Source organism: Schistocerca serialis, chromosome 6 (assembly GCF_023864345.2).
Source record: "Schistocerca serialis cubense isolate TAMUIC-IGC-003099 chromosome 6, iqSchSeri2.2, whole genome shotgun sequence".
Taxonomy (NCBI): domain Eukaryota; kingdom Metazoa; phylum Arthropoda; class Insecta; order Orthoptera; family Acrididae; genus Schistocerca; species Schistocerca serialis.
In genome coordinates this window covers 324,887,434-324,910,171 of record NC_064643.1, presented here as the reverse complement: position 1 = coordinate 324,910,171, position 22,738 = coordinate 324,887,434, and positions in this window count along the sequence as shown.

Below are 22,738 nucleotides of genomic sequence, written 5' to 3'. Positions count from 1 at the left end.
CTAGAGGGAGGGGTTTTCAGTGGGTGAGAACCATTCGTTGGGAAGCAGATAGTCCATCTGATTCGTTTCAGAATGGCCCCATTTCTGTTGTTTGTTGTTTTGTAAAACTTGATGTGATAGGGCATGTGAAGCTGAAATAAAACTATAGAATCTTCAACGAAATACGAAGCTGGTGTTCACTGAGGTGGAGAAGGGAGCAGTTGTTTAGTAAGCTGGCATATATTGTGGGTTTGATGACTATAGAGTCAATTTTTCTCCACCCATCGATATCTTCACACAGCATTCAGCTTCGATAAGCGTAATGATACTATTTTGAAGATTAATATCAAGAACAGCAGGCTGTGTGCTGTGTATTTATATGCAAAATTTGAGAGTTGTGAACCTGGATGGTTTATTTCAAGCATTATTCATCATTACAAATAACCTGAGTCGATGGCAACCGCAAGTTAATTCCGATATAAACGATGTTCTGAAATATATGACTGAGAATGAAATTAAGGGGGAGAAGTTATTGGACCAGAGCATATGGTTGTGTCTAAAGGCTACACCTCAGTTTGCTAGCACTACTACAGACTTGAAATCCATACAAACAGAATTTACAACATTCAAAAAACATCTATTTCAACAAAATTGTTGGTTACGATGGACAGATGTAAAAAAATTTAATAAAATCAGTCACATGTTTTATGAAATTATTTGTTTAAAAGTAAGAAATAAAATAGCTTTGAGAAACATATGCCACAACTCATTTATTGTACCTGATTTCGAGCACAATTTCTCTAATCTGTTTTATTTATTACTTTTAGAAAAATCGTTTCGAAAAGCATTTAACAGATATTTTTCAATTTTTTTCTTTAATTTTCAAGTTATGTTCAGCAACCATGATATTCACATGTGATTAGCTTTTTTGACGTGTTTCGCTTTCGAAATATCCTAAATTAAGTACTTGACTCGAAGAAAGGCTTTTCGACTGTTAAATATCACACCCTATTTGACTTCTTGAAATACAATACGACAGTTGCTTGCCACTAGCCAATGGCAGTGCTACGCATTGTACAACTGTGACTTCCCTTATCCCCTTCCCTTATTATGTAGAGCTCCGGTGTATATACAAAGAAATTCAGACATTTTATTTAAGAAATTTACTACTAGAGGCAGCTTACGTAAGCTCAAAAGATTCTAATACAAAATTCGTAATAAAATATTAACAACGCAATTAATCATAATAATTGAATTTGAGTCTTTTTAAATGCATAAATTAAATTAGAGAAGAGCCTATAAAAATATATATAAAACTGTCTTCCAAGGAGACAGGACTTTGTATTATGTTATTGTATTTTATTGATCATTTATTGTATTTTTTGTTATATGTTAAGAAAATTCTTTGGGTGGAGGTCAGGTGCAGCAGCAAATAAAGTCAGAACATGTCACTCTTACTGTCTTGACTAGCTTGTACCTCTACCAAGCTGTAAGTTTCTAGGTGCTCTTGTCGAATAAATAATTACCTGATACATAACTTTGGTCGTTCTTTCTAGCAGTACTAGGATTTTTCTCTATTTTCTTAGTAGTATTCCTCACAACAAAGATAGTAGAAAATCTGGTATTTCTGTTCTATTCTTAACAGTGATTAGCATTCTTCTGTGTTTTGTCTATGTGGTGAGATTACATATATATATATATATATATATATATATATAAATTCATGTATGAGCCCAATAGGACCACAAGAGGTACAATCAATCAATATAGCATTCGATGGTTGGCCTTCAATTGAGTCCCAGTTTGTTTCGTGCTGTCAGAATGAAATCTCTTTCCTTCATCAGACCACCGTGTTCCAGTCCGTTTTCTAGTTTCCCACTGACAAATTTTCCAATCAAATATCTTTTGTCTGAATGTTTATTTTGTCTGTAACGTCTGCCTGAGCTACACAGGCTACTTTAAGATCCTCCTTAATTGCAGTGGTACATTAATTGGTTCAGTTTCGTGTGCAAAAATTTTGGTGCCTGCTTGTTCCGTTCCATATATATTCCTATTGTTGGAATGATGTTTGTAGTCCTACTTTTACCGCAACTTCTTTAAGAATTTCTACTTGTTTTTGAGCTGTGGTAATATCGCTAGCTAAAACTGCCAGATCATATGCAAAGGCGAGGCAATTCACTCTCATATTAATTCTACCTAACTTAACTGATTGATCTGTATTTTGGCTCGACTTTTGCTTTCTCCATTCTGTAATTACCTTTCCCAAAACCTAGTTAAAAAGTAATTGGGAGAGTCCATATCCCTGTATAACACCAGTCTTTATATCGAATGGCCGGCCGCCGTGGTCGTGAGGTTCTAGGCGATTCAGTCCGGAATCGCGAGGCTGCTACGGTTGCAGGTTCGAATCCTGCCTCGGGAATGGATGTGTGTAATGTCCTTAGGTTAGTTAGGTTTAAGTAGTTCTAAGTTCTAGGGGACTGATGACCTCAGATGTTAAGTCCCATAGTGCTCAGAGCCATTTGAACCATTTTTTATATCGAATGGTCTGGAAATTTCTCCCATGAATTTAACTTTAGAGCTAGTATCGGTCATCATTTTCTTAATCAGTGTTATAGTTTTATTATCTAGCCCTTCTTCCTTTAAGATTTGGAATATATATATATATATATATATATATATATATATATATATATATATATATATATATATATATATTAATACTTAGCCAATGAAGGATTTCTAATAATATGTGTTTGTGTTAGGGATGTTCTGTATTATAAACTGATAGGAGATACAGGTTCTTGACTGAATTTCTTTGTGTGTTATGGTAAAAGTCCATGCTGGCAAATTTAATTGATATTCGATTGGTTCACGAGGTAGTTGTATATGGAATATCTAATCCACCAAGCCAGGATCCATTAATCTAAAATCTGCAGAAATTGATAATGCTAGTTGAAAAACAGACAGATGTTACAGATTTAATTGCAAACACATAGAGATGACCATTCATGAGCCACAAAGCATAAGAAAATGGCTACTAAGAAGGACGGTATACCCACTAGGATATATCTGGCTGGAGTGAACACTCACGTTACTGAGTTAGCTGAGAAACAGGAAGCCAGAGTGAAAGAATAAGCGGAGAAGATAACGGAATTGTGAAAAGCTCAAGGGTTAATTCCTGGAGCTATAGAGAATCTATCAACTGAAATTAACAAGATACGTGCTAGCCAGAAATCCCTATGTGAGACAGTAGACGAACTTTCAGAGCGAGTGACTTATTTGTCATTAGAGCAAGAAGGAGAATAAGTAGCATGTCTCAGCAGACTTACATGCTTAGGCAAAGTCTAAGAAAGATCAAATCGCACAATCTGTGAATAAGCAAATCCAGACAGTGGTTATCTGTTCCTGTTGGCAGTGGGCTAAAGAAGGACGAAGTAGGACCTGATATTTCTCAGTGGAGAAATAAAATATCTGAAACAGTCGAAAATGTGAACAGAGAGTTAAAAGATATCTGGGCGGGCTTGGTTGGGGGAGAATTGCAGGTGTGGCCAAATGAATTGCATGAAAACGAAAGGCTCTAATCAGACTACAACAATCCTAATGCGTATCAGCCTGTTCAAAATATTTTGCTTCTGCGTGTGGCACACTGCCGGTGACAATGCTAAATGCAACAATGATGATGGATACTTAAGTATAGACGGTTTCAAATATATTGACCGGATAAGAAGACAGTAAATCATGTGGTATTCATCCATAGATTTAGAATGATCATGGACAAAAAAAAGTTTTGTAATCGGATCTGGCCTTATAACATAAACAAAAACGGCCTTGCTGTGCTGTTACAGCGAACTGCTGAAAGCAAGCGGAAGCTACAGCCGCAATTTTTCCCGAGGGCATGCAGTTTTACTGTATGGTTAAGTGATGACGTCCTCTTGGATAAAATATTGCGTAAGTACAATAGTTCCCTATTCAGATCTCCGGGCGGGGACTACTCAGCAGGACGTCATTATCAGGAGAAACAAAACTGGCTTTCTACGGATCGAAGTGTGGAATGTCAGATCCCTTAATCAGGTAGGGAAGTTAGAAAATTTAAAAACGGAAATGGATAGGTTAAAGTTAGATACAGTGGGAATTATTTAAGTCTGGTGGTAGGAGGAACAAGACTCTGGTCAGGCGAATGCAGGGTTATAAATACAAAATCAAACAGGGATAATGCAAGAGTAGGTTTGATAATGAATAAAAAAGTAGGAACACAGGTAAACTACTACGAACAGCATAGTGAACGCATTATTGTAGTCAAGATAGACACGAGGCCCACTCCTACTACAGAAGTACAAGTACATATGCCAACTAGCTCCGCAGATGGCGAAGAGATTGAAGAAATGTATTATCAAATAAAAGAAATTATTGAGATAGTGAAAGGAGACGAAAACCGAATAGTGATGGGGGACTGGATTCGATAGTAGGGAAAGGAAGAGGAGGAAAAGTTGTAGGTAAATATGTAATGGGGCTAAGGAATGACAGAGAAAGCTGCCTGGTAGATTTGTGCACAGAGTATAACTTAATCATAGATAACACTTCGTTTAAGAACCATGAAACAAGGTTGTATACGTGGTTCAAATGGCTCTGAGCACTATGGGACTCAACATCTTAGGTCATAAGTCCCCTAGAACTTAGAACTACTTAAACCTAACTAACCTAAGGACATCACACACACCCATGCCCGAGGCAGGATTCGAACCTGCGACCGTAGCAGTCCCGCGGTTCAGGACTGCAGCGCCAGAACCGCTAGACCACCGCGGCCGGCTTGTATACGTGGAAAAGGCCTGGAGACACTGGAAGGTTTCAGATAGATTATATGATGCTAAGACAGAGATTCGATTTATTATACATCTATTGGAAAAACACCTCCAATGGTACTGACTGCTAAGAAAGAGAATAATTTACAATCATAAAACTTTACCAGACTGATTAATAGCAAACAGACTAAATACAATAATAAAAACTGTAGCAGTAACATAAAATAACTAAAGATTCTTTCTCGAAAGAAACTTTAAGATTTACAATCCGAAATAGAAGGATATTCTGCAAATAAGCACAATATTAGAAAATTACTGTACCGCCGGATAGCGGAAGTTGACAAGGCACGCAAGAGAAATAACCAGACAAACCTCATGTTAAATATTGAGAACTGAATGGTACAAACAGTCAGAGTGAACCTGTATGAAATTAAGAGATCTTAAATCTCCTAGTGCTTGGCCAGTTCAAAAACCAACATTTCAGATGGCCGAGCCATACTCGGATAAACACATTTGAGTAAGTAAATCTAGTAATTACTGAATTGGCAAATCAGCCAGTTGACACTCCAACAATTTGCATGAGATAGAAACAAAAAAAAAAATTAAAAAGGAGTGCTGCAGTAGGAGCGGAATGATTAAGTCACAAATACATGGACTTATTATGCAACCCCGTCTTGGTGAGGCGCGGTGGGTTCGGAGCGATTAAGTGGTACAGGACCACCTGCAGCCGTCTGGCTGTTCGATCGAGCGCCGAATTGGATTCACATTCGGATGCTGCGACTGCTCTATCATCCAGATAGAGTTAGCTGAGAAACAGAAGTGCCACAGAAAGAAACACCATGATAGACTAATTAACAGAAAAATACAGAATTTGGTACAGGAACTGGGCCAGGCTTCTACTATGGACCGAACGCCGCCACACGACAGTGACAATTACAGCAACAAGAAAAACAAATAATTTTTCACTGAGTTAACGGAGTCAAATAAATGAAAACCTTAAGGGCCAGCCGTGATGGCCGAGCGGTTCTAGGCGCTTCAGATTGGAGCCGCTACGGTCGCAGTTTCGAATCCTGCCTCAGGCATGGATGTGAGTGATGTCCTTAGGTTAGTTAGATTTAAGTAGTTGTAAGTTCTAGGGGACTGGTGACCTCAGATGTTAAGTCCCATAGTACTCAGAGCCATTTGCACCAAAACTTTAAGGCGGCCAAATCCTCAATATAGTTCCTGATGCAGTTATCGGGCAGTAAGTTTGAAGTGTACCAAACTCGCACCACACGGAACCGACCACTAAATCACAATATAAAGCATTCGAGTGGCTAACGAACCCCTGACTAACAGAACAGAACCTTTTGAATATCATTAGAGCCACGTATAAGATAGCAGCAACAAATGTAGAATAAAGTCCTCGCTGATAGCGGTTTAATAATTAAGATTAAAAGGCCCCAACATTTCAAACAATAAAAAACACAGACTTGGTAGTATAAACATTCAATAAGGCAATAGATGAAACTGTGCGCTCCAGTAATAGTACATGCAGCATGTGGCACATGAAATGACCACACTTAATATATAAATGCCGGCCGCCATAAATCCAACGACTTACAACAGCCAACTAAGAAGCTGAGACCGAAATTGCAAATAACAATCAGAAGAAACAAATTCAGTAGTTTTACAGGAGTGCACACATAACTTTCCTGCCTAGAGACAGAAGTGGTATCAGTAACTAGAAGACCTCTTCTGGAGCATTTATTTTGAACAAACAACCAGAAAACTGTTGAACTGAACAGTTTCAGTACTGATATAGGAAATGCTCACTATAGCTATGGTTACCACCGATGCTCACCTCCCTCGTATCCGATAAACCAAGCCGGAAACTCACCAGTTGTATCCGTATAACGCTCCAGGAAGGACAGCGTGGAGCCGTGACACAACTTCAACACAGCAGCAGTCCGCCGTCCGCCTCCAGGTCCAGTCGGTCACTGAAGCACACAACTCGCTCCTTCCCTCAGTACGCGCCACGATCGAGCTAATAATGGTTCACAATCCAGGAACCCGCCTTCCTAGTACGAGTACATCGCTGCTACGCTCAGAGCCGGTGACTGTTGACTGTCGAACTTATACTAGATATCAACCGCCGGCACATTACACATCGCCGCCAGTTTCTAACTCGGCTGCCTCACCCCGACCTGAACTGTTTCACATTCCCGGTCTTACTGTCACTGCTTCGCCTCCAATATCCACGCAAACCACGCACAAGTCAAAGATGGTCTACGAGAGAGCGTGGCACGGCCTATCGAACGCGCTACGGTTCAATGAACTAATCCATTTCCTAATAGATAGTTACATCAATTGAGTTTTGCTCATTTGTATTCGAATAACTTTGCATTTTCACCGTGCTAGCATGGATACTGAGGGTCCGATCGCGATCGTTCTATCATACCCTGGATCAGCCCCGTTTCCTGTCCATCCCACACCCCGACTGATATCACGAAAGGTTTCAGTGTCCATCAGCCCAAGTTCATAACCACTTTCCCTTCGGTCTTCTTATGGACATCGTGGTGACGTCATTGCACCTAATAAATATAATTTTAATATTCCTTCAAATATTGGTATTGTAACTATATATGCTGGTAGTATCTGTTCCCGAAAGAAAGAGAGTCGGCCGGAGTGGCCGAGCGGTTCTAGGCGATACAGTCTGGAACCGCGTGACCGCTACAGTCGCAGGTTCGAATCCTGCCTCGGGCATGGATGTGTGTGATGTCCTTAGGTTAGTTAGGTTTAAGTAGGTGTAAGTTCTAGGGGACTGATGACCTCAGAAATTAAGTCCCATAGTGCTCAGAGCCATTTGAACCATTTGAACCGAAAGAAAGAACAGATACCATTGATGACCGTGCAGCTTCTCTAGAATGAAATAATAATTAAATCGACACCCTAGCTGCAAACACGGGTTGATATACATCATTGGGGACATTGAAAATGTGTGCCCCGACAGGGACTCGAACCAGTGATCTCCTGATTACATGGCAGACGCTCTATCCATTTGAACCACCGAGGGCACAGAGGATAGTGCGCCTGCAGGGACTTATCCCTTGCACGCTCCCCGTGAGACCCACACTCCCAACATGTCCACACCACTGCATTCGTAGTGCGCCTAACAGATGTTTGCCCATCACACTCATTACTCGTGGAAGATTAATCTACCAAGTCCCGTACGAGTTGGGGCATAGCGTGTGCATTCGTGCAAGAAGGTCAATGGCCGGGTAGCCATATTTTAACCACATATGAAGGTAGTATTTGTTCCTGAAAGAACAGATACTATCGATGACCGTGCAGCTTCTCTAGAATGAAATGATAATTAAATCGACATCCAAGCTGCAAACAGGCCTTGATATACATCATTGAGGACATGGTGAACATGTGTGCCCCGACCGGGACTCGAACCCGGAATCTTCTGCTTACATGGCAAACACATGTACAAGGGATAAGTCTCTGCAGGCGCACTATCCTCTGTGCCCTCGGTGGCTCAGATGGATGAGCGTGTACCATGTAAGCAGGAGGTTCCGGGTTTGAGTCCCTGTCGTGGCACACATTTTCAAGATGTCCCCAATGATGTATATCAACGCCTATTTGCAGCTAAAGTGTCGAATTAATTATCATTTATTGGTATTGTACCTAATCCTCCACCTAATAAACTTTTAAAACATGTACAGATTGAAAATGTTTATGTAACCTAGATTATAATTATGTACAATGGCTCTGAGCACTATCGGACTCAACATCTGTGGTCATAAGTCCCCTAGAACTCAGAACTACTTAAACCTAACTAACTTAAGGACATCACACACATCCATGCCCGAGGCAGGATTCGAACCTGCGACGTAGCAGTCGCGCGGTTCCTGACTGAGCGCCTAGAACCGCTAGACCACCGCGGCCGGCAAATTATGTACACATCGAAGCCTACCATGCGAACCAGCTTTTCAAATAATTTTTAGTGAATGTCATATGCACAGTTAACATTTGAACACTATTAGGATAACAAACATATATCATATACAATTAATGCAGTATTAAAAAAATATTAATTTTCAGCATATTATCAACAACTTTATGATTATGTTGATTCCTTATTTTGAACCAAAATTGTCCACCCACCATACTGACCGAGATCGCTAACGCACGCTTGTGCGATGGCGCTCGACCCTGGGGGCGGGGGGGGGGGGGGGGAGGGGTGTAAACTGGTTGGTTCGCCATGGTGGTGGAAAAATTTTCACCGCCAGGAGGAGAGTGGGGGCGTCACCGGACTTCGCACCGATGTCCTGGTTTAAACACCAAACCTCTCCGTAGTGTCTCTTGAAGTGAGGGTATATGACATTGTTGATGTTAATCTGTCTCTTGGATGGAGACGTTAAGCTTGGAGGCCCAATGGTGCTACTGGCTAGGAGTAGGATATGTGCCAGCACTGGGTTTCACTTCTCTTCTCTCACCATCATCATCATCATCATGCAACACAAACATTACACACCCACCCGGCCGGCCGGTGTGACCGAGCGGTTCTAGGGGCTTCACCCTGGAACCGCGCGACCGCTACGGTCGCGGGTTCGAATCCTACCTCGGGCATGGATGTGTGTGATGTCCGTAGGTTAGTTAGGTTTAAGTAGTTCTAAGTTCTAGGGGATTGATGACCTCAGAAGTTAAGTCCCATAGTGCTCAGAGCCATTTGAACTATTTTGAACACACACACACACACACACACACACACACACACACACACACACGCACACACACACACATTACATACATGTATCATTACAAATATTGTAATGGAGTATGTTCTAAACAAATAAAAAATTATAAACCGAAATCCCTCTAGCTTCACTCGAAGTTTTCCGTGGATTTCCAATGAGCTCTAGCCCAAATCGAAACCATGGGAGCATTAGCTGATAATGAGCGGAAAAAAGCACTAGTTGCCTAGACTTTGTCAATCTTGGGACATTTTAGGTAGCAAATCTACATCAGCTACAATTAGGGACACACTATCTAATTAACAAGATGTCCATGACATATTAACCAGGCAGTAATACTAACTGACAAAGTTGCTATCAATCAGTTGTAATTGAATTGTCATCCTATGTGAAGAAACAGCGAAAACCTTTGACAAACAACAATTTCAAACTGAAATGATCCAACACAATTATCTTATCTAACGTTTAATTAGATCAAGTGAAACGCTTTAAATGAATGAACATTTACATGAACTATATATGCATAAACATTTAAGAGACTTTGGAGCAGATATTCTGCTGATTTCTGTAATATTCTCTTCAATCAATTTTGCTGTTATGTTTCGAGAATAGTTAATAAGTCCACCCTAACAGCTATGAGTCCGCAGCTCGTGGTCTCGCGGTAGCGTTCTCACTTCCAGGGCACGGGGTCCCGTGTTCGATCCCCGGCGGGGTCAGGGATATTCACCAGCCTCGAGATGACTAGGTGTTGTTGTGTCGTCTTCATCATCATCATTAATCCCCATTACAGTCGAAGGAAGGCAATGGCAAACCACCCCCACTAGCACCTTGCAGAGTACAGCTGTGCGGGTCTCTCACATCGTCCCCTATGCTCTGTTACGGAGTATGAGACTTCATCATCATCAGCAGCTATGAACAAAGAATGCTATCGGGAATATGAATGCTTTTTGCTCTCCTGGGTGGGGGGGGGGGGGGGGGGAGGGGGGGAAGGCATGTAGTGTGTCTTCTTATACTTTGCTCGAGCACCCATACGTTGTGCGTCAAAGATGACAATTCACGTCCGCTGTCTGTGGGTGTACAATGTGGCGAGATCTTCGCCCACTCTCTTATCTCGTGACTCATGGGATGAAAGAAAAGAAATATCTCGCTATTGTTAACCATCGTGTGATACAGACGAAAGGAATTCTGCTCTTTTGTAATGTTATGCAAATAAATAGTAATCATCTTAAACTGTCCGGGTTGTGGACGATAGTAATATTCACAATAGTACTAGACGAGGAGGCAGCATTATTGCATTTTCTCCAAAAGAAACTTCAAAGTGAGGTTGTTATTTCAGCGACTTCTGATTGCTATTAACCTGATCTATGTTTATATGTATATGTCTTTTGCAGGTTGGAGGGATCATTGGATAGTGGATCAGCGGCTGGAACCTGCCAACCGGATTGACCCCTGTTTTGGGAAATTTTCATTTAACTTCTTGAGATACGAAACGACGGTTGCTAGCCATTAGCTAATGACAGTGCTGCACCTTGCACAACGTGTAGCGCTCTCTCTCTCTCCCACCCCCCCCCCCCCCCCCCCCGCCCAGTATGTAATTCTGTAAAGCTCTGGTTTACGTATAAATAAGATTATAGTAATTTACAGCTATAGCGCAGTTCACGTAATTCAGTGCACTATTTAAGGTAAAAATGTTCTAATACGAATTTCACCATGAAAAATACTAACACCATACTTAATAAAAATAATTAAGATTATCGAAAATCGTTTGCGCATTAACTGCGGCTTTAAAGTCTCCACAGATTACTCAGAGAACCACCTACTTTCTCGCCGACAACTATCAATGTAGCCCATTGGCTACTATTGATCAGTTCGATGACAACCTTCTCCATGCAATCGTTACATTTCCAAGTTAAGTTGCTGTCTCAAAATGCACAATGCTTTGGAACATTCGGGTACAGCTGTAGACTTAAACGAGATATGTGCTTCATAGTCCCTGCCACTTGTGGTTTTGCTATCAAAAATCTTCCCGTACTTGTTAAATAATTCCAAAACGCAATCTTGGAGTAACGTAACATGTACCTGATTTTCAGAGACATGGCCAACTTAAAGAAAACATCCAGACCTGGGATACTACTAACTGCCTGTGACTTGGTCGCAATGAATCTTGCTAAGATTATGGTATCCTTATATTGCAAACGTCTATGTCGTCGTTACTGTAACTAGTGTGATGGAGTGCCGGGATCTTCTTGGCCACGGGTGTTCTTCTCTGGGACATTGGAAGGTGCGGAGAACACACTATCACTGTGTTTCCCAGCGCAGCTTTCCTTGCATCTCCGTTCTTGTCATCGGCTGCGGTACTGATGCTGCGTCGGGCACCGTGGACGTCTCGTGTAAGTGAGGCCTCTAGCAGGCTCGTCCACGGTGACAGCTGTTGTCCCAGTGAAGGTGGCCAAGTGATGGTTAGGTGACTAAGTACACTGCAGGATGAACGGTTGCAGCTGGCTGCGTCGTGCCCCACTGGCGAGGGCTATGGAGAGACAAGTTGAAGTCACGGAACTCGGGAAGGCGGCTGGATCCCGGCAAGTAAACGCACAGTGACGGCAGAGCAGAGGGCTGCCAAGAGCCTGGGCGGTCACTCAACAGTCGAGGTTTCAAGGCCTGATGATGGTGTTGGCAGCAGCGTCGATGTTTTCTTGTGGAGGGGGCGCGAGTGCAGATGTGCGAGAACTCGAGGGGATTCCCCGGGTACATCGTTGTCACGGCAGCGTTCGACATGCAATGGTCACCATAACGTAGCCCAGCCGTCCAATGATTACTGGCTGGCGTGGGGGTATAAATACTGCTTTCAGAAGGATAGTTATAAGGAAGAGGTGACTGCTGCATTCTTCTGTCAGGTGGAAGCTTCCCGAAGGGTTAGTGTACGAGCGAGGAAGCGGCTCTCTGCTGAGAGTGCTGTGTTGGCATGTGTGTTGGCTGCGGAGGCAGGCACCGTTTGATTGTTTACATTCTTTTCTCCTTAGCTGATTTCAGCCCTCCTATCTAATGTTTGAAAATTGGCTGCAACAGAAGCTCTGGAGTATTTTAATTTATATACACTTTGTGTCTTCCTATGCAAGTTCTGAGAGCACTCCTGGCGCGAAATTTCAGTTATAGTAGCACTGTTGCTTTTATATATATATATGCTTTTATCTTTTCACTTATACTAGGGACGACACAGAGCTTTTGAGTCGTGATTTGCACGGTCCCATGTCAGTTCTTCGTTAGGGCCACCACATGGAACAGAGCAGGTATCACGATGGTTTCCTAACATTACAACCATATTTACGTTTATCTGCTCCTTCCCGTATCATCTTTTACATATTCACTGTAATAATTTACTATCTTTCTCTTACGACTATCAAGCAGTTTACACATAGTGTAAGGTAGGCCCTTCACTGACCCATGGGGATAAAACTGACCAGCATGACGGAGTTGTACGTACACTGCCCCCATGTTTGGTGACACTGGCCAGTGTGAACTCTGCGGTTTTTACAATTCCTATTGTACCCTATTTTGTATCACAATTGATTTAGAGATATCTGCTTCAGTTGTGCTAATATTTATTCAAACCACGATTGATTTTTAAATTCCCAAAACCTGTCTTGGTTTGAATAAATATTAGTACAACCGAAGCGGATCTCTCTAAATTAATTATCAGGCCTCTCAACTGTGGATGTCCTACGTTTTGCAGTTAGGAAAAATTATTCACATCAGCAAGGAATCTATAGTAGCGTTCATTTAATCGCATTCTGAAGAAAGCATAATTAGGGATTCTATCAGAACTTTCATGATTACTTTTCATTAATTCCTCTCGCTCTGGGAGATTTATCCAATGCACCACACTTTAAGAGCTCTCCGATACCACCGACTCCGGTACAGGCGCTGCACCAGTTTCACCCGTATTGTCCAATAATCCCGTAATTCTCCTTAATTCTTCCCTTGCAGTATACCAGTTCAACTTGTGTAATATACAAATCTCTTTGCTTCCACATATCGTCCTAATAACTAATAACTTTGCTGCTATGATCTTTCACTTGGATGGCTATTGTCTACCACGAACATTATTTTTCGAATCATCAGGAGTGGTTCAGTTGATGACGTCATTGCCAGTGACTTATCTGGCGTCTTGTGGAATGTCAGCGCTTTGCTGTTTTGAGCCAATGCCATGTAATGTGAAACCAGTAAGTAGCGTTTAATAAAAGACTTTTTCCGGCCCTAAAAACCAGATAGGGTCACCTGGACAACAACGCCACACAATCATTTAATTTCATCCTAAAATATTCTCTCTGTGCCAGGGCTTCACAGCAAACTTGCTCCGCGAGGAGTCGATGAGCGCAGGACTGCGAGAGGCGAGTACTGTACCTCTTCCATCGCCACGGAAAATACCGTGGGGAGCCATGTTTAGACTTGTATAAAAGAGGAAGTACACTGAAGAGCCCAAGAAACTGGCATAGCCATGCGTATTCAAGTACAGAGGTACGTAAACAGGCAAATGCGGCGCTGCGGTCGGCAACGCCTGCCTATACAAGACAGCAAGTGTCTGGCGCAGATGCACTACGTAGCTATCAGCTGACTTGAATTTATTTCCAAACAGCCTCATCGCCATTTTATCTGCGTCCATCATCATATTGAGACGTACGGCAAGCAAAGCTTTTGTCTTAGTTTATAAAGGTGGCTGCACAACTAGAGAGTGACATCACTGAATCAAATCAGAAAATTTATAAAAACGAAGTAACTACAGCTTTAATTTCCATGCAGAGTGTGAACGTAAAACACAGGTTTGCTAAAGATCAGTTAGCCACCAAGTCGTCAAGGGAACTGGTTAGGATACACGTTGAAAAATTGCGTTTTGAGATTTGACTGTCAGAAAACCTCGATTCTTCTCTGTGCTAGATAATGTGCCTGTTTGCATAACCAGCAATGAAAACTAAATAGTGATTTAAGGGCTCACGCGTCCTTTAAATCACCAATTTGCTACGACCCTTTCTTTGAAATAGAATATCTTCGCCAATTTTTAAGATAAATTCATAGGGGAACTTTTATTTTACTTATCAGTTGTGTGGCTAACCGATTTTTCACACGATGTTCACTTGTTTCAATATAGCGTCTGTTCTTTGTTTTTAGCATGTAAACAAAAGTTTGCTATATTTTAAATCGTGCTGTGGGTCGGGTTTTCTGTATGCATACATTTTGTTTTTCATAATACCACGGGCTAAGGAATTGTTTCCTAAACAAAAATTTCGAGGTAATGCATACACGAGTGCAAAAGAACATTCAGTAACTAGTAAAGGTAATGAAAATAAAAATACCGGTGTGTTACAAGAAAACGTTCCACGTGATCCTACTTCTCCTCCAAGTATGTCGGGAAAGACGCTTCGTGGTGGTGGTGGTTAGTGTTTAACGTCCCGTCGACAACGAGGTCATTAGAGACGGAGCGCAAGCTCGGGTTAGGGAAGGATTGGGAAGGAAATCGGCCGTGCCCTTTCAAAGGAACCATCCCGGCATTTGCCTGAAACGATTTAGGGAAATCACGGAAAACCTAAATCAGGATGGCCGGAGACGGGATAGAACCGTCGTCCTCCCGAATGCGAGTCCAGTGTGCTAACCACTGCGCCACCTCGCTCGGTAAAGACGCTTCGTAATTCGAAAGAAATGTAGGTGGGACTACCGTTAATATAGATACTGTTTCTATATTTGTACATAATACTAGTTGTAAATATTGTTCAACTCAAGGTTCTCTGTACATAGTAGAGGATAGAAGTGTTAGATTTGTGTTGTATAGCACGTTGGTGATTACTTGTAAGGTTTGTAGTGAATCTAATTCAACAAGGACTACAGAGCCTCCAAGACACAAATACGACCTAAATTTAAGAATTATTTATGGCACATGGTGCACTGCCAAAGGACAACGTAGTGCAAAATTATTGTGTGGAATGCTGGATTTTCTATCACCAGTTTTTCAGTTACTATGATAAAATTACAAGAAACTTGGAAGATATAAGTGAAGGGAGTGTGAAATTTCTACACAAGAAGCTGGGTCAACAAATGATGGAGTGAAAGACATTTGTGTAGCTGTCGGTGGGACCTGGCAGAAACGTGACTACACGTCTCATCATGATGTTGTTGCTGCGACACCAGTTGATACCTGTAAAGTTATTGATGTAGAGGCTGTAACAGCTTATTGTCGAGGGTGTAGTAATGAAGTGACTAATCATAAATGCGATTTTAGTGACCGTATGGAGGTCCACGGTGCTGTAGAGATTTCCAAACAACTGGTACGTGGACGTGGTGTGCGTTATTACAGTACCTCGGTGGCGATGACTGTAAGAATTACACCAAGCCTCATGGTGTTACAGTTGGAACTGTAAAACTGAAGTGTGCAGGGCACGTCCAAAGAAGGGTGGGTACAAGGGTACGAAAATTGTAGTCGCAACAAAGTGGAAAAAAATTGAGTGACAAGAGAGTTGGTGGGCCTAGCTGAATTACATGCAAAGAAATAAATCATTCGAAATATATTATGGTAATGCCATTAGAAGTAATGTAAATAATCTAGAAGCTACGAAAGTTGCGGTTTAGGCTTTCTTGTTGCATAAAGCTTCAGCAGATGAAAAACCTCAACATACGTTGTACCATAAAGAAAGTGAATCTTGGTGTGGTTTTCAACGGCCACTATTGCTAGTGAAGAGTACAGTGATAATCAATCATCTCCTTACGCTATCATTCAGACAATAAAACCTGTGTATAAGAAACTGAGTGATAATAAGTTGCTGATTAAATGCCTTCACGATCGAACCCACAACTCGAACAAAAGCTTCAACAACTGTATACGGGAGAGCCAGTCAAAAACTTTGTTTGTGAACTAAAAGCTATGCAAATTGGCGTGTATAATGCAGCTTTGTGCTTCAGTAGTGGTGTAATAAACAGGACAACAGTTGTGTGTGAACTTGGAATGAAGTCAGGTTTCAGCAATACCGAAGCTCTTTGCCAGACAGATGAAAAGCGAGTCTTCCGTGTAGATCGAGCTGCAGAGGCTTTTTCGAAGAAGAAGAAGAGGCTTCTGTGCAGTTTCAAATTGATCGTGGAGCTGGAATGTTCTGAGGTAACGAAAGCAATAAAAACACTTCTTTAAATGAATGCTCCTAAAAACCGCAGATTTGGTTATTTATGAACCATTTTCCAAAAACAATAACAGATATAACACTGAGGTTTGGCATTTTATTTTAGACGATCCATACTATATTTGGCCCAAATCTTACTTTAGTATGGGGTGCTTTTTGAGGGCAAAACAATACAAAACTTTCAAATAATTTCTTTATCAAACAAAATTTTTGTAACATGAAATATTCGTGCCAAAGACATAATTCTTTCCACTCTTCAATATACTATAGAAACCGAATGTAAAGTTTCATAAAAATGGTATTCATAATTTTTGAGTCCGACCCCGTAGCGGAGCGGTAGCGTTACCGCCTACCACGCAGGGGGCCCGGGTTCGATTCCTGGCAAGGAACTGGGTGTTGTGTGTCCTTCATCATCATTTTCATCATCATTGACTCGCAAGTCGCCGATGTGGCGTCACCTAAAAAGGACTTGCAATACGGCTGCTGAACTCCCCAGAATGGGGCCTCCTGGCCAACAATGCCATACGATCATTTCGTCTCATTTCATAATTTTTGAGAAAATTGTACAACCTAGAACCATGAAAATTAATACAAATGCTGCTTGAGATATATACTGTGTGTAGTAACATATACATTGAAACGCACTGAGAATTTTAAGAGGTATAACGATTTATGTTAAGAACTGCAAGTGTATACTCTCCAGTTCTCCTAACAAAGTAGTCTGTTTGTCCCACACTCGAAGCCCATTGAGGGGCATTGGTTCGCATGGTGTCGTTCAGGAAGTAGATTGTCAAAGACTGCCGGACCGCCGAGAAGTTCTCAGTGACACTCGAATACAGCTCGGTGTTAACTCGTATACAACTCAAAGACAACACGTTGCCTCTGACGGTGCGGCCACCTATATACTGGACGAGTGAAAAGATCCTGTCACACTCTAGTTAACTGCATGTGAATGGATGGTAAAATAGTGCCACCACTGGGAGAGTTGGTGCCATCCGTGAAGGTAATTGGAAATGTGTAGTGGTTGCGCTGCTTACGTCTGCGTATCAGGCAACCCTACAGACATAGCTGTAACACGGGCGGTAGCGGTGCCCCTTGGATACAGAAGTATCCAATGATGATTTCGTCTCTAGCCAATTGGTGTGGGTTGTCAGTTCGTTGAAAGTTATAACGAGAAACAAAAATGGTGTGATGGAAAGGAAGGTTTCAACGGAAAAATGCTCCTGTCAGAGTACAAAAAAGGCGAATATCTTCGTCTTTATAAGACTCAGACAGATCAGTGGGTAACCTTCCACCTTCCTCACCAAAAAGTTTGACATGTGAACATATTTGTGCTCTTTTATCACAGAATTATTTTACTCGGTCTCTCTTTGTAGTTAAGCCTTGTCACATCCACTATATTGTCTCTCCCACGGTCACCTTCTTCTCCCATTGATTTATAGTGTATCCCACTGCGGCAGGATCCTCTCTCTCTTCTTTTGTCTTTCTTTCCCGCTTCCACTGTCTCTGCCATACCTCGGCAGATCAAAAAATCTGTGGGGGGGGGGGGGGGGGGCTTTTCTTCCACTATATCCACCTATCTAAAGTTTCTGTTCAAATTGTGCCCTGCTCTATGCCTACGCGTTAAAGTTTGGCGGTCTGGGAAGGTCCAGCCTCCCTCGAATTTATGTATGGTCTTCACTCATATGTATTTTTCATTTCCCCTCTCTCTTTCGTTCCTACTATCTCCATAAATCTCTCTTTCGCTTTTACTGCCACTATCTCTCACAGACCATCAATATCTTCTCTCTCTTTGGCTCCCACTGCTATGCTCCACATCTATCTCTCTTTCATCACCACTTTTTCTCTCCCAACATCACTACCTCCTCTTTCTTTCTCGCCTGCAGGCACTGTCTATTCTCTCTTCCACCTGCATAGTCTCTTCGTTAATCTCTTTCAGCACAAAGAAGAGCGAAAATGTCCGTATGCGAAAATTCGGTGGTGAGGAAGGCGGAATGAAGATGAGTCAAATGATTCTCCAGTTTTCTGTCAGAGCCTTTAAAGAGGAACGTATTTATCTTTCTGTGTTCCGACAGGAGCATTTTTCCGCTCGTTACGGCAGGCTACAGGTTACGTATTCTATAGGTCAGTAATGCTTTGACCGTTTATGTATATATTTCGACAAATTTATACGCTTTGATACATACAGGCAACAAATAAGTAGAAATAATATCAGGTTAACACAAAATCGCTTGCTTTACATTTGTGTGGGTACTTTGCTTATCGATTGCAGTTAATCGAAAACGCTCATCTTACGATTGGTATCTTAAAGGAGTAAAAATGTTGTTACAGATATTTTACTGAGTTTTCAGTCTTCCCAGTTTTACATAATTGTTGGCAGTCATTTTAAATTTATTCAGATATGTTAAGACCCTTTTTAGCTCATTTTTTTGTCACTGCAGAAGCGCTTTGGGCATATTTTTATAGGTCTGAAGTGTCTCTCATACAGAGACAGCATGCCATAATGTTTTACTGGAGACAAAATACTCACTATAAGCATAGTCTGGTGACATCAGAAGCCTTACAATCACCCTGGAACACTTGCCATGTGTTCACTACGTCAGTTAAATCTACATTTATATCTCGGACCTGATATTACTGGCATATTTTACGAGTATAAATGCGGTAATTTTGAGTCTCTGGATTTCGGTAATGGGTAATGATATGGGAAAACGTTTCAGAGTCCCCCGAGATCATCATCTTAAGAACAAATGGTAAAAATTTCGACGATCTGACATGAAGAGAAATGTAAAAAGTGGCCATCCCCACAAGCGGTACTTCTTGTGCCCAATAATCGCGGTTTTTCAAGGTTTTCTCAGGAACCGCCCACGACCAAAGGGTACTTTTATAAGCTGCCTACGGTAATGAAAAATCACCAGTCAGTTTGCTCAATTTGCATGGCCTGGAGGACATGTGTAATTTTTAAATTTTGACTCTGTGTTGAAGGGTAGCTACAGTGTGCCCGTTCTTTCGATAAGTAAACAAACGGTCGCCATGCCACAGGCTCTTGACACTTTATCTTTGTGATCAGTAGAACGAGTTATAACCATCTGATAAGTCGATTTTTGGAACCTATTTGTAGCTTGCACTCTCGTGCACAGGCCGCTTCAGAAATAGAAGAACTGTGATGTTTACGTATTGGTGTGTAGGACTTCGTTGGTATTAAGGGAACTGATGCCGGCGTAATGGATGTTATAATGTTGTAGCACGTTTGAGCTTAGGGACGCAGTGTAAGGATTTGGTTAGGATATCTAAGAGTGATAAATGGTTGAACGCTAAATAGGCTTGATTGTTGGAATAGGTGACTCTTACACTGAGGTGGAGAATGAATACAACCCACAGCTTCGGAAAGTTGCTGGAATGTAAAAAGATGCTAAAAGATATTTCATAGACCATGTTTAGCTGAATAATACAATATACACAGAAAGCCAGACATTATGACCACCGACCTACTGTCGATAAAAACCCGTCCAGGCTATAGCAGCGTCACGTGACATAGAACTACTGCCAGTCAGAAACACGCACGGTGCATGTAGTATCAGTGAGCGTGCTGTCCATATATGGAATGGGGAAGGCGCGAGATCTATTTAAGTTTGAGCAAGGGCTGATTTTAACAGCCCAGAGGTTCGGCACAAACTTTTCACAAACTGCACGACTTGTCGGGTGTTTGAGGAGTGCTGTGGTGAGTGTCTTCAACACCACCAAAACAAACTGAAACCACAACCAGACGTCTTGGAGTAGGGCGGCCACCCCTCATTAAAGACGTCGTACGCTGAGCAGACTCGTAAAACAGGAACACTCCTAACGATAGGCCTCCGCAGCCGATGACCATGCATGCGCCAACGTTAATACCACGAATGAAATTGGCATGTGACCATCGGCCCTGTAGGTTGGCGCTGTGGCAGAGTATTGTATGATCGAAAGAACCCCAACTTTTCTTCACCATGCCGTTGGGAGGACGCGAATCCATCGTCTTACAGGAAAACGGCTTGTACTGCAGGACGGAGACAAGCTGGCGGCCGCTCCATTATTCTCTGGGGAACATTGAAGTGGGCGTCCATGAGTCCAGAAGAGCTCGCACAAGGCACAATGACGTCAAGGAGTATCGCACATTTGTTGCAGACCACGTACAGTCCTTCACGACGATCTCGTTCCCCAATGCCAGAGCCATTTTTCACCGGGCCAGGAATGTGATGGAGTAATTGGAGGAATACAGCAGTGAGTTTCAGTTGGTGTGCACGACCCCCAATGCGCCAGATGTGAACCCGATGAACACATCTGGAATGTGACGGAACGTGGCGTCAAAGCTCGTCGCTCCCCTCCTAGCAATTTACATGAATTGAGTGACTTGTGTCTGGAGATGTAGTGCTAACTCCCTCCAGCGACGAACCAAGGCCTCATTGCTTCCACGCCACAATGCTTCGCCGCTCTTATCCGTGACAGAGGTGGGCAGGTACGTGCCATAATGTTCCGGCTGATCAGTGAATTTGGTTGTAGGACGAGGGCTAAGAGAGTTACTGTGGTGGATTGCCGTGCAAATGAGTTGGGTGGAAACCGGAAGTTCCGATTTCATCAGAGGCAGATTGGGTTTGAACTTGTAGGGTATGCTGGGTGCAGTTAAGTGTAAGCAAGCTCACTGGGCAACACATCGGCCACCCCCATTAAAAGAACATACTGCCTTCTTTGGAGCGCTGTAGATTGTGTGGGACTGGCACCAGGAGGTCTTGTGGCGGTGCATACAATGCACGCAGTTAGGTCGTTTGATCAATGTGGAGGCGTAACAGAACGGCAGAAAGCAATTATCGAGTTTGGAAGTATCCATGACCATACCGTGAACGAAGTCGCTCGATTTGTTAAGGGGGGTAGGACGTCAAACGGGCCGACTTGGAGCAGGAGAGGCACCACAGGACATTTTATTTTCTACTGTCTATACTTTTACAAATAAATTCATAGAACTTTGTCGGCATGACCAGGAAGGATTCAGGATTCACACTCATAGCAGTGGAAGTGCAAAAACAGAACAAAATAAATTTTTGTAGATATGAAATTTCATCATTTTTTCACTTACTGTTGGCTGCATTTGTTCCTATAGGTACATTTTTCTTTACAAGTAAGAGAGATTCTTTGATGAGTTTTGCACACCATACAAACCATACCTACAGGTGTATGAAACTCTGGAATTTTCCAAATCTATTAAAAACTGTGGTAAAGGTTGAGATAATTAACTACAAAATTTGATTTTTTTCTGAACATAAAGTTTAAAACGTAGCAGCTCATTCATTTTTTCATAAATTAAATAGATTCTAGAGTTTCAGACACCTATAAGTATGGTTTGTATACTGTGCAAAATTCATCGAACAGTCTCTCTTACTTATGAAGAAAAGTGTAACTATAGAAACAAATGCAGCCAATATTAAGTGAAAAAACGATGAAATTTCACATGTAAAAAAGTTATTTTGTTATGTTTTTGAACTTCCGCTGCTACGAGTGTAAATCCTGAATCCTTCCTGGTGATGCTGACAAAGTTTTATGAATTTACTTGTAAAAGTATAGACAGTGGAAATTAAAATGTCCTGTGGTGCCTCTCCTGCACCAAGTCGGCCCGTTTGACGTCCTACCCCCCTTGATATATTAACGCGATCTGTCCATCTTCGATTCATGGAACGCAATACCACTCACCATCACGAAACGAGGCGTAAGTATAGTGGACGTAAAAATATCATAAGCGACAAGTACCGGAGACTGATGTTACTCCTTCTCAGAGGCATTCGGCTTCGGACAGGACAGAAATTACTGCTGTGAGAAATGCAGGTTCAACTCAACCAGCTACCGAGCGAATGGAACTGTAAATCCCCTATTCAGTCACTCGTTGACCACGATGGCACCGAAACAGAGGACGACCGAAGAAAGGCAGAAATACTGAATTCAGTGTTCCGAAACTGTTTCACTGCGGAAAATCGTAACACGGTCCCTGACTTCAGCCGTCGCACGGACGCCAAAATGGAAAATATTGAAATAAACG